The 12,570-nt window shown below is 51.3% G+C and overlaps 1 pseudogene; it reads left to right on the forward strand.

Annotated features, from left to right (window-relative positions):
• The first annotated feature begins 9,743 nt into the window (after nt 1-9,743).
• The window catches only part of LOC119092468 (soluble guanylate cyclase 88E-like), a 68,161-nt pseudogene continuing 65,334 nt past the window's right edge, over nt 9,744-12,570 (forward strand).

Below are 12,570 nucleotides of genomic sequence, written 5' to 3' on the forward strand. Positions count from 1 at the left end.
TCTGACTACCGTCCAATTGCGCTGACCTCCTCTGTGTGCAAACTCCTGGAGCGGATGGTTCAGACACGATTGTCTTGGTTTTTAGAAAGCAACAATATCTTCTCGAACGCGCAGTGTGGTTTCAGGAAAAGCCGTAGCACCGTTGATCACCTTTTAACCTTGGACCCAACTGTGCGCATTTCTTTTAGGGAAAGGCGACACGTAGGAGCTGTGTTCTTCGATATTGAAAGGGCTTACGACACCACCTGGCGATAAGGCATCTTAAGGAAGCTGTTGCAGTATGGCATACGCGGAGCTATGCTTACCTTTCTTGCGAACTTTCTTGCTGACCGTTTCTTCCGCGGCCGTGTCGGTTCCGTATGCTCGAAAAGATACACACAAAAGAACGGCATACCCCAGGGCAGTGTACTAAGTGTTGCGTTATTTGCCGTCATGATAAATGATGTTGGGGACAGTCTTCCCCAGGCGATTGGTCGCTCGCTTTTTGTTGATGACCTCGCCATCTGGTGCAGCTCTGCCACAGCAGCGTCCATGTCGCGTCAGTTGCAGTTGGCTGTGGCTCGCTTAGAAAGATGGAGCATGCTCAACGGGTTACGGTTTTCCACCTCGAAGACAGTTTCCGTTCACTTTTGTCGACGCCGGCGCCAGTGTCCCGACATGGTGCTTAAGCTTTATGGACAGTCGATCCCCTGCAATACGGCGGCACGGTTTTTGGGATTACATTTGAATAAGTGTTTGGCCTACAAGGAGCATCTTACCACTCTGCGTGACAAGTGTTTTAAGACGCTGAACATACTGAAATGTGTGGCACGAACATCGTACGGAGCAGATCGGAAAACACTTTTATTGTTATACCGTTCACTGATACGCTCCAAGCTGGACTATGCGTGTGTTGTATATGATGGCGCCTCTGAGTCCGTAAAACGCACATTGAATGCGGTCCATCATGCTGCGTTGAGAATCATAACTGGTGCATTTCGTACGTCTCCGACAGCCAGCTTGCTTGTGGAAGCCAACGAACCTTCGCTGGCTACCCGAAGACAGTTGTTGGGAATGCGGTACGCTTGTAAGCTCGCGCAATTCCCGAACCACCCAACACGTGACTCTGTGTTCTCACGCCACACATCCCATGTTTTTCAGTCCGGACAAGCAACACGTTTGGCGCCGTTCTGTGTGCGTGTTCGTAATGTTCTTCATGAGAGTGGCTTAAGTTTTCGGGGTGTGGCACGCCCACGTAGCCTGCCGACCGCTCCGTGGTTGATGGTATCGCCAACTGTCGACGTCTCATTGTCGGAGGTTCGGAAGCAAAATATGACTCCGTACGTTGCCAGATCAACAGCTCTGAAGCATATCGAAACATATCGGGGTTCACAATTACGTACACAGACGGCTCGAAAACGGATACGGGAGTTGGTTCCGCTTTTGTGTGTGGTCCCGATACGCGATCATTTACACTGCCAGCCCATGCGTCCGTGTACACTGCAGAGCTTGTGGCCATCATTAAGGCGCTTTATTTTATAGAGGTGGGCGAAGACAGTCTGCACGTGATTTTATCGGATTCCCTATGTGCCCTTTCGGCATTAAGGTGTTTTAATCCGGTAAATCCCCTTATACAGGATATTTTACTGCGCCTCGACTCCCTGTACCGGGCTGGCAAGACCGTAGTACTTTGCTGGATTCCGAGCCACGTTGGCATTGCGGGAAATGAGCTGGCTGACTCCGCCGCAAAGCGTGCTACTCGTCGCCCCTGTCGCAGAGTGTTTCCGATACCCGCTACAGACCTGTGCTCGGCCATCTCGGCCTTTTTGCGTGGGGAATGGCAGAGCACATGGGATGTGATGGTTGAAACTGTCAGCAAACTGAAGAGCATTAAACTGATTGTTCAGGAATGGCAGTCATCCTATCGAAAGTCCACACGGGAGGAAGTAATCCTGTGTCGCTTGCGGATTGGCCATACTTATGCTACACACCGATACTTACTATGTCACGACGAACTACCACGATGTCGCCACTGCATCACCACGCTCACAGTGGAACATGTGCTCGTATGCTGTCCCACACTACGCGTCGAGCGTCTGAGGTACTTTGGCCCTGCGGCGCCGTCCCTGACGCGCTCCGATTTACTATGTGACAGGTCACCATATATCGAACATACCCTCAGGTTTGTGTCGCATGTTAAGTTCTGCACTTTATATACACCTACCTGAATAGTTTATACCGCGTGTAGTGAGTCTTTAGGCTGCCGAAAATTTCGTATCAATGACGCGTTCCTGATACAACTCAGCCGTTTTCATTTCTGAATAATATATATTTTTAATCATTTCATAGTCACACTCCGAAGCTAGTCATTTAGCTGTTGTGGGCGCAAAATGACTACAGTAGTCGACGCGCCCTAAAACTTCAATCAACAACAACAAGGCTTGCGAGACGGATGCCACTAAAACACTGAGCAAATGACAAGAAAATACTAAAGCGAATCTCAAACGCCTTTCAAGTATTGAATGACCAAAAAAGGTGGCATGTCAGAAGAGCTATGCCCAGGAAGACCACGTTCACTGCATCTACGCCTAGGAGACCTGCGGTCACTGGACCTTCGTCCAGGAGATCCACGCTGATTGGACGTATGCCGATGCTGACCTCTACGCTATCGCCATTCCCGAGCTATCGAGACAATGTTGGCGGGCCCGTCGTCTCCCATCCATCGTCTCCGTCGCCTCCATGTGAACTTTCATCATAACTTATCACGTTTCCTTTCATTGTCAGAGGGTTCCGACCGACGCGAAAGGTTCTCTGGCGTTCGGGCCGTAACCGTCCCTGCTCATCCAATGTTCCCCTGACCGACTCGAAGCTCATGGTTGACACGGCACCCTGTTAGGCACTGTGGGCCCTTGAATGACACAGGAGCCCCGCATTGTTGCAAGGGCCCCGACTTACGCAATTCACGGGCCCGGCCTTGTCCCTGCTTGGGAAATAGGCGCCTAGAGCTCAGGTCGATATGGAGCCGACTTTTCGGTGTTGGTAAGCTCTGACCAAAACAGAGGATTGCACTGTCTCAGGGGATCCCAGGTCAGTGCAGGAGACATTCTTACTGACATTTGAGATCACGGTCGTACGGGAGGGGTCTAATGATACCTACAGCGAATCCCCTGTTCGGGCCCCCTCCACCACGACTCCTAGCCGACTCGGGTCACGTGCCGCCACAACATGCCTGCTAGGCGCTGCGGCCTTTTACCGACACAGGAGACGTTCATTGTGTCATGGACCCCAAACATTGCAAATGGCAGGCTCCGGTATCTTTCCTGCTTGGTAAATGGGTCCCAAAGGCTCAGGCGGACACGGAGCAGACCGCTTGGCTTCGTGTCGAGGCCCTATATAATAGGGATAAGGAACCTTCATAACAGGGCCCTTACAGACGCTCTCTGACTGATATTTCAGGTGATGGCGAAACGGGTGGGGGCCAGACCCGAGTCTCATCGGGCCCTTGATCTTTGGTCTCGAAGTGCACTTTGGGCCCTCTTCGGGCTCACTCAAAAAATCCCATGACCGATTCGAGACCACTTGCCGATACACGACTCCTGTTGTGCACTGTGGGCCGCTGACCGATACAGGAGCCCCGACCATTGTCTTAAGGGACCTAGACCAATGCAAATCGTGGGTCCCAGCCTTACTTCTACTTGTGAAATGGTCCCCCAGGGTTCAGATCGACAAGAAGCCAGTTGTTCGGCGTTGGTGGGCTGTGACCGATATAGATGCTCACATTGTCTCAGGTTCCTCAACTGGTGCGAGAGAGCCCTGAATAATATTTCAGGTCACAGCTCTATGGGCCGCGATCATTTATGTGACCTTCAGCCAGTCATTCGGGCCAGTATGCCCCCCAACCGGGCCCTTGATCGTCGGTTCCGGTTGGCCGTCCGGACGCTTCTTCGGACCTCATCGAACAGTGCCCTTGGTTGACCTAGGACCCCTTGCCAACACAGGACCCCCTGTTAGGCATCGCGGGCCCCTAACACACACAGGGGCCCAGACCGGTGTAAATTGCTGGCCCTAGCTTTGTCGCTATTTGGGAAGTGAGCCCTCAGGCCCATACCGACACGGAGCCGACTGTGCGGACTGGTGGCGCCCGATCCACATGTAGACCATTATCGACTCAGGGGTTTCTGATCAGCGAGAAGAGCCCTCTGGCTGTCATGTGAGGGCTAGTCCCCGCAGGCCGGGCCTCTGAATAAGACTACGACCAGCCCTTTGTGCCCTTAAGCCCTACAACTGGGCCATAGATCGTAGATCACGATTGAACCCACAAGCTCTCCTCGGGCCTCTTCGAGCGCTGCCCCTGGCTAACTCGGGACCCCCTGCCCACTCAGGCCCCTGTTACGAGACAATCGTCCCAGACAAACGTTGGAGCCTTGGCTAATGTCAATCGATGGCTCGGCTTTGACTCTGCTTGGGAAATGGGCTCTCAGGCCCATGCCGACGATTTATGGGCTCTTATTGACTTAGAGCCCCGATCGGCGCAGGGCTCTCAGGGAGATTTTTAACCTGGTAGCGCTTTCTCTCCATGCATATGGACTGAGAAAACATCCTGGCGTCATCGTCAGCCGGCGCGTGACGTAACAGGCCACGTGACTTTGAGGTCACGTGACGTGACATAGGCCGAACAGAGGGCCGTGATCGGTGCTGGCAAACGTGCTGACGACTGATCTAACACGGCCTCTGTCAGCCCATCAGCATGGAGAGAAAGCGTTACCAGACTGAAAAATCACTCTGACTGGTGGGATTTTGATTTGGTAGCTCTTGCGTTGAGGAGTACGTTAGGTGGGGTGGGGGCATTTGTCCATAACTTTGGGAGAAATGCGACGTTCGATAGATGAGGAGGGAATTGGCCAATGCCAACAGCAGCCTTGAAAAGGTGAATGACAGTGCTTGACGCGGTGTGTGGTTGCGTTGCCCAGTAAATTAACAGCATTATAAGTAAACATTTAAAATGGTAGGGAAGAAATTTAAAAGAACTGGAAATGGGAAGAAGCACTCAACATGCGTATGGAATAGATGGTGGTATAGGAAATAAGAGCTGTGCCAAGGCACGGCCCAGCGACAGGCACACCTTCGCCGAGTCGCTGGACCAGGCAGGCCGCCGGACCGGTCCGTCCCGAAAGTTCGCGCACAAGGTCCACGCCCGATCGCCATCGGAAATGCCACCGGGTTGGCCCGTCCCGGGGGGCCAGCGCTCAAGGTCAACGACTGCCCACCCGCGGGGCGCGAGCCCGCCCGGGGGAACCAGGGACTGCTTTCGATGCTACGCAACCCACGCAACCTGCAGCTTGGTACGATCGCCGCGTCGCCGCTGCTGAAAATTACAGCGTCCCGTGCAGTTTGACACAGCCACCGCGCCATCACTGCTGGACGTCACAATGTCCCCTGCAGCCCGACACGGCCACCGCGTCGTCAATGTCGGACATCACAACGTCCCCCGCAGCTCGACACGGCCACCGCGTCGTCACTGCCGGACATCACAATGTACCCTGCAGCTCGACACCGCCACCGCATCGTCACTGCCGGACATCACAATGTACCCTGCAGCTCGACACGGCCACCGCGTCGTCACTGCCGGACATCACAATGTACCCTGCAGCTCGACACGGCCACCGCGTCGTCAATACCGGACATCACAATGTACCCTGCAGCTCGACACGGCCACCGCGTCGTCAATACCGGACATCACAACGTCCCCCGCAGCTCGACACGGCCACCGCGTCGTCACTGCCGGACATCACAATGTACCCTGCAGCTCGACACGGCCACCGCGTCGTCAATACCGGACATCACAATGTACCCTGCAGCTCGACACGGCCACCGCGTCGTCAATACCGGACATCACAACGTCCCCCGCAGCTCGACACGGCCACCGCGTCGTCACTGCCGGACATCACAATGTACCCTGCAGCTCGACACGGCCACCGCGTCGTCAATACCGGACATCACAATGTACCCTGCAGCTCGACACGGCCACCGCGTCGTCAATACCGGACATCACAATGCACCCTGCAGCTCGACACCGCCACCGCGTTGCCACTGCCGGACGTTACGGCGTCCCCTGCAGCTCAAAACGGCCACCGCGTCGCGCCACGCACCGGATGGAACAGCGTTCGAGGCCACACGACCGCGGGAACTGAGTCGGACGTCGCCACGCAGCGGCAGCCTAGCGTGGCAGGGCCGGCTGACCTCACCCAACCATTACCGGCCACTTTTCGGCGGTATAAAAGGCTTACTTATAGGATTCAAGAAACCTCTCTCTTTCGCCGGGACTGGCGAGTGCCAGTGCTGCCTAAGCTCTGCGTTGTTTCCAAACATATAAGGACTTATGCCTTCCATCCCAGACTAGCCGGGATGGAATATGACTGTCGTTAGACAGTCATAGATAGTCATAGGTATTGATTACATCCCTGAATGTTGTGAGTGCTACGTCTCGATCCTTCTGGCCAGCATGGTACGCTCTCATTTCTTTTAGCGGTCTTGGCTAAATGAAAATGCGTGATAAGTCGTGTACCAAAACGTTAACCGGAAAAGCGGCTGGGTGCCGAACCACCCAGAGCGTACCACTAAAGGACTAAGCAGAAGGCTTAACGACTTACGAAGCGGTTTCCCAGGGAACAATTCCAACAATGGTAATGCCGAAACAGAAGCCACACTTCTAAACACCACTTTGTACATGGTGACACGGTCAGCGGTAGGCCAGAATTAGTGTGTCAACTGAAGTAAAAGGTAAGAGAAGGAGGGAAAGCAAAGTTAAAAACGTTCCTGTCAGCACACACGCCAAACGCTCAGCGATCAAACGATCAAACACTCAGTCAGCACGTATGATGTCACGCATTCCAGCTGACAAACATGCTGACAACAGATCGAACACGGCCATCGAAAGCGCTCATGACGTCACGCATTCCAGCCGACAATCGTGCTGACGACAGGTCAAACGTGGTAAGAAATCTTGGCGACGTCGTCAGCCGGCGAATGATGTCACTTACCACATGACTATGTGGTCACGTGATACAGCGTTAGGCGATTTCTGGGCCGTGATTGATGCTGACAAATGTGCCGCCGACAAGTCGAAATGAAATTAGTAGCGGACCTTAAAACAAACCCCAAGGCCTTTTGGAGGTAGGCCAACTCAAGACTACGCACCAGATGCCGGGTAGAAGACCTTCTTGGCGATGATGGAGTGTTGACCAGCAGTAACGAAGGAAAGGCCAGTGTCCTCTGTAAATTATTCGAGTGTTTTCACGGACGAAGAGACTAATGCCGTGCCTGTGTTGCCTTGCAACTTCACTGGACCGTTTCTGGATGACGTGAACATCTCTACCCAGGCAGTGGCAAGAAAATTCGCTGTTCTGAAGACCTCGTGTGCCCCTGGGCCGGACGATGGCCACCCAATGCTTCTTCGTGAGTTCGCAGACATCCTGGCAACAACCCTAAGCACGCTTTTCTGAAAATATTTGGCACCCGGAAGGCTCCCTCAGGAGTGGAATCTTGGCGAGGTAGCCTGGATCTTTAAGAAAGGTAACCAACAGTCCCCAGCGAGCTACCGCCCCGTGAGTCTACTTTCACTCTCTCCAAGATATTCGAATCTTTCGTCCGTGATGCCATACTTAATCACTTCTCGAAGTGTGCACTTCTTCATGCAGCCCAGCATGGGTTTCTCCCACAGCGATCCTGTATCACCCAGCTATTAGAGGTCATGGAAGGTTGGAGCGCCGCGGTAGAGGATGGAGAGCCGGTGGACGTGGCGTACCTGGACTTTAGCTACGCCTTTGATTTTGTGCCTCATAACCGTCTGCTCTCCAAGCTTCATGCATGCGGTGTGAGAGGTAATTTGTTACGCTGAATTAGGGCTTTTCCTACTCACCGGATGCAGAAAGTGCGGGTCCAGGGCTCGAAGTCGGACTGAACCGACGTTATCAGTGGGATCCCGCAAGGATCAGTGCTTGGACCAACGTTATTCATAATCTTATCTGCCGGAACAAGTGCGAAGCGTGATCAAGATCTACGCGGATGACACCAAGGTCTACTGTCATGTTCCGAGGCCCCTGACTAACTCACATCTACAGGTTGGCCTCGACGCCCTGGCCAAGTGATGAACGGAGTGGCTGCTCCCCTTTAGTGCAGGAGAGGGCAAAGTAATACATATCGGGAACTGCAACCCGAGGCTGACCTACTTTTTGGACGGCGGCTGAGTCCACCGAGAATCGAAATCGCGGCTGAATCCACCGAGAAAGACTTCGGGATCTTCGTGGATTATAGGCTCAAATTCCACGTGCAGACGGCGGAAGCGATCTTCACGGCAAACCAGATAACGGCGGTCGTGAGGCGGTCTTTTGCCAACATCTATGCTCGCACCTCGCCATTGCTCTTTAAGATCTTAGTACGTCCGTGCTTGGAGTATGGCAACGTCATCTGAGACCCGTTTGGCAAACTGGACCAGAGGCGGCTGGAGCGGGTTCAGCAACGAGCTACTCGTCCTGTCTATGAAGTGAGGCGCCAGCCATACATAGAGGCTCAGACTCCTCCAGATACTCTCGCTGTACTACCGTCGTCGCTGAGGAGACATGATAACAGTGTAACAGCTGTTGCGACTGAATTAGTTAGTGTTGTGACTGAATTATTGTTACTCCAAACTGATAGGTGTTCTGTTCAGTCGTAGCACGATGTAAACTTCCAAGCAAGTAAAATTCAAGCAAAATTGTTTGTCACGTGCGGTCAAGAATGAGCAGCTTCATGGTGCACTAGATATGTGCAGGATGTAAAATGTGCTATGCGATTGATTTGTATGAATGTGTAAAGTAACGTACTTGAATGAGTGTAATGTAACTGACTTCTTTGAAAGTATTAGCAACATTTCACCACAGCTTCCGTTGAGTCCGTCACTTTTAAACCATACGTGTTAGTTCGTGCAATCGATGGCAATTAGCATTGTGCGTGTAAAAAGCGGAGAGCCAAGAGAACCGGACTGGTGGTGACAACAGCTGTTTCACGGAGGTACGCCGTTGTCGGAAGAGAAGTTTTGACGAGGCACAGGTCGGGGGTGACAAGAGGACGGCAATGGAGGTCGACAAAACCTCGAGCTAGCACACCTGTCCGTCATGACTTGTTCAACGCGCGAGTCGTCAACGATTGGAACGCTCTTCCACAACAGGTCTTGTCGTCAACGTCAGTTGAACAGTTCAAGTCAAGGCTTGATATGCTCTGGGCTAACACCATGTATGATGTCCCACACCATGTCTATTGTCCACTGTCTACCACACCATAATGTCACATCACACTGTAATATACACACCATAATGTCATAATGATGTCTATCCATAATTTGACACTGGTTACCGGACCGGGAGCATGGCGAGACCGGGACCGACAGGCCAAGTGGCTTTTTAAAAAATTCCCGATCACCGTAAGGTACGGTAATGTGAGGTAAGGTCGAACGCGACCAGGAACCCGTTCTTCATGACCAAATGGAAGCCCATTCCTTACTTCGAGTAAGCCCAGTCGGTGGATGACGTAGCTACCTACTTACCTATGACGTCACGACCCAAGCACATTCCTTACTTGGCCGAGAGGCAAAGCAAGTTCGGTAGCTCGTGGTTATTTACATAGCAACGCATAGCAACGCTAACGACGCGTTTGCGGATGGGGTGTGGTGGATGCGGGGGGGCTTCCTCGGCCCCATAGATCTGACATTTGTGAGCTCCGCTATTGCGATGGAGTAAGTTACTACTGTGGTCGAAAAATGCATCAGTCAGACTTATTTAATTTCCCTTTATGATAGTTCTTCAGGGGTTGCAGGTGACGGCATACCTGGCCGAGGCGCAGTAGGTACACTGATGTCAGCAGTCATTGCCTACTTAGTGATTTCATCGCAAATGCACACATATGCATGTCACTTAACTCTTTTGTCCACGGTGTTACTGCATTATATCAGTAAAAGTATTTCTGTAATGCAAGCTGGTTTGTTTCATAGATCTGATTGGTTATTTTGAATTTCCAGACTGCACAGGCATGGGTTGGTAAACAAACTCGCAGCTGTGTAACCTGTAAGCATGATTGTTATGCGGCATTAAAAATATAGTATAGGTGTACCTTGCTACCTAACGTTAGAAAAAATCATTGTACACCATTCGTCGTGTTTAAGGCGGAACATATCGTAAATCATCTCAAAACAGGTACAATCATGCTCCTACCTTCGAATTGTAATACCTACGATAGCGAGCCCCCGAGCGCCGCACGCACCGCACCGCCTCGACTCAACAGCGCCGTTCCTGCGTTGTCGTGGCGTAATTACAATATTTCTGCTTATCAAGAACCTTAAAAAATGTGCAGGACCAAGGTAACAATAATAATGCAACGCAAATAGTTTCTCACCGCGTTTAGGTACGTTTATGAAACGCACAGGCCAGAATAGTCCAGAACATATCCTAACCTAACCAAACCTAACCTAACCTAACCTAACCTAACCTAACCTAACCTAACCTAACCTAACCCACCGAACCGAACCGAAAAATAGTCCAGAACATAGCCTAAACTAGCCTGACCTAACCTAACGTAACCTAACCTTACCTTACCTTACCTTAACCTAACCTAACCTAACCTAACCTAACCTAACTTAACTTAACTTAACTTAACTTAACTTAACTTAACCTAACCTAACCTAACCTAACCTAACCTAACCTAACCTAACCTAACCTAACCTAACCTAACCTAACCTAACCTAGCCTAGCCTAACCTAACCTAACCTAACCTAACCTAACCTAACCTAACCTAACCTAACCCAACCTAACCTAACCTAACCTAACCTACCCTATCCTAACCTAACCTAACCTAACCTAACCTAACCTAACCTAACCTAACCTAACCTAACCTAACCTAACCTAACCTAACCTAACCTAACAACCAACCAACCAACCAACCAACCAACCAACCAACCAACCAACCAACCAACCAACCTAACCTAACCTAACCTAGTCTAACCGAGAATAGACCAGAGCCTAAGCTAAGCTAAGCTAAGCTAAGCTAAGCTAACCTAACCTAACCCAACCTAACCTAACCTGACCTAACCTAACCTAGCCTAACCTAACCTAACCTAACCTAACCGAACCTAACGCAACCCACCGAACCGAACCGAACCGAACCTAACCTGACCTAAATGGTTCTTGGTGCTGCTTGATACGCAGTAATGTTGTGACCGCGCGCAGTAAATGGCGCTGGTGTCGCGGTTGCTGTGTGTTTGCGGCGGTCGGATGTTCGGTATGGTAATTAGTTAAGTGCCAAGGGAAGAGCATGGATGACCTGTTTTACGATTAATTAGGTCAGGGTGTACTTTCCTACCTAACGTTAGAAAAATCATTGTGCACCATTCGTCGTGTTTAAGGCAGGACATATCGTAAATAATCACAAAACAGGTAGATTCGTGCTCTTACCCTCCGAATTTTTTTTTATAATTACGATGGCGAGCTCCAGAGCGCCGCACCACACACACATCATCCGCGACACCAGCGCCACTACTGCGCGCGCAGTTTGTTTTTCGGCATGCTGAAAGCACACTCAATTGTGACACATGTTTTTTTTTGTATGGTCTGTTGAAGTGGCGCTGGGTGGGGCTAAGGTGATCGTTGTCTCGGGAATGAGTGATGATGTCCGGAGAAAGGGAAGGCTTCTGTCCTCGATGCGGTGTGTGTTAGATGGGAGAAGCTGCCGCCGATGCTCCCTGAGGTCCCCTGAGGTCGCAGCAGTAGGGAGGCCTTCTCCGAAAAACACGAGAATCGTGGGCGGATCCCGGAACCGTTCAAGTACCCAGTGAGTGCGCGGCGGTGATCACAAGCATCCAGTAGATGTACTGTTTGGCAATGCCTCGCGGGTATTGTGAGCTCCATGTGCATTTCGTGCTATGACCAAAGCTGTGTCCCTGCTGCAACCACACGCGCCAAATCTCTTCCATGCGTATCAAAACATATAGACGGCCTCAATATACATGCGCGGTCATCGTAGCTGACATAACACCTCTAAACAGCCTCATTCCCTCTGTTCAGCCCTGGTTTACCGGCTGCCCTGTTTAGCATCTGTACGTGCTAAACTCCGCCACTCTTTAGTATGAATTGGTACTAAACAGGGTTCCCCTCTTACCTTACCTTACCTTAACTTATGGTGATCCGGAATCGTGAAATGCCACTAGGCCAGTAGGTCCCGGTCTCATCAGGCTCCCGGTCCGGTAACCAAACAGTCAAATTATGGGAAGATTCAGTATGGGACGTCGTACATTATTATCATCTTTGCCATGATAGATTATCTCTTAGTACTAATCTGTACTAAATACTCTCGATGATGTGTTGACGCGGCCTATGCTGAAAGAATTGGGAGCTCTAAGTTTGAGGGGAAACTGGCGCAGGTGTTTCGATATTGATTTGTTTTGCTGTCTTGAGAAACGTCATAGCAGTTTGATGTGGGCAGTGAGGAGGAGGGTCGCTGGATGGGCGTTCGCGGCTAGGTATGTCAATATGCAATTGGAAGCATGTGTTTCGTGAAAATTATTAT

The sequence above is a fragment of the Pollicipes pollicipes genome, unplaced genomic scaffold (assembly GCF_011947565.3).
Source record: "Pollicipes pollicipes isolate AB1234 unplaced genomic scaffold, Ppol_2.1 Scaffold_3447;HRSCAF=4054_pilon_pilon_pilon, whole genome shotgun sequence".
In the NCBI taxonomy this organism is placed as follows: domain Eukaryota; kingdom Metazoa; phylum Arthropoda; class Thecostraca; order Pollicipedomorpha; family Pollicipedidae; genus Pollicipes; species Pollicipes pollicipes.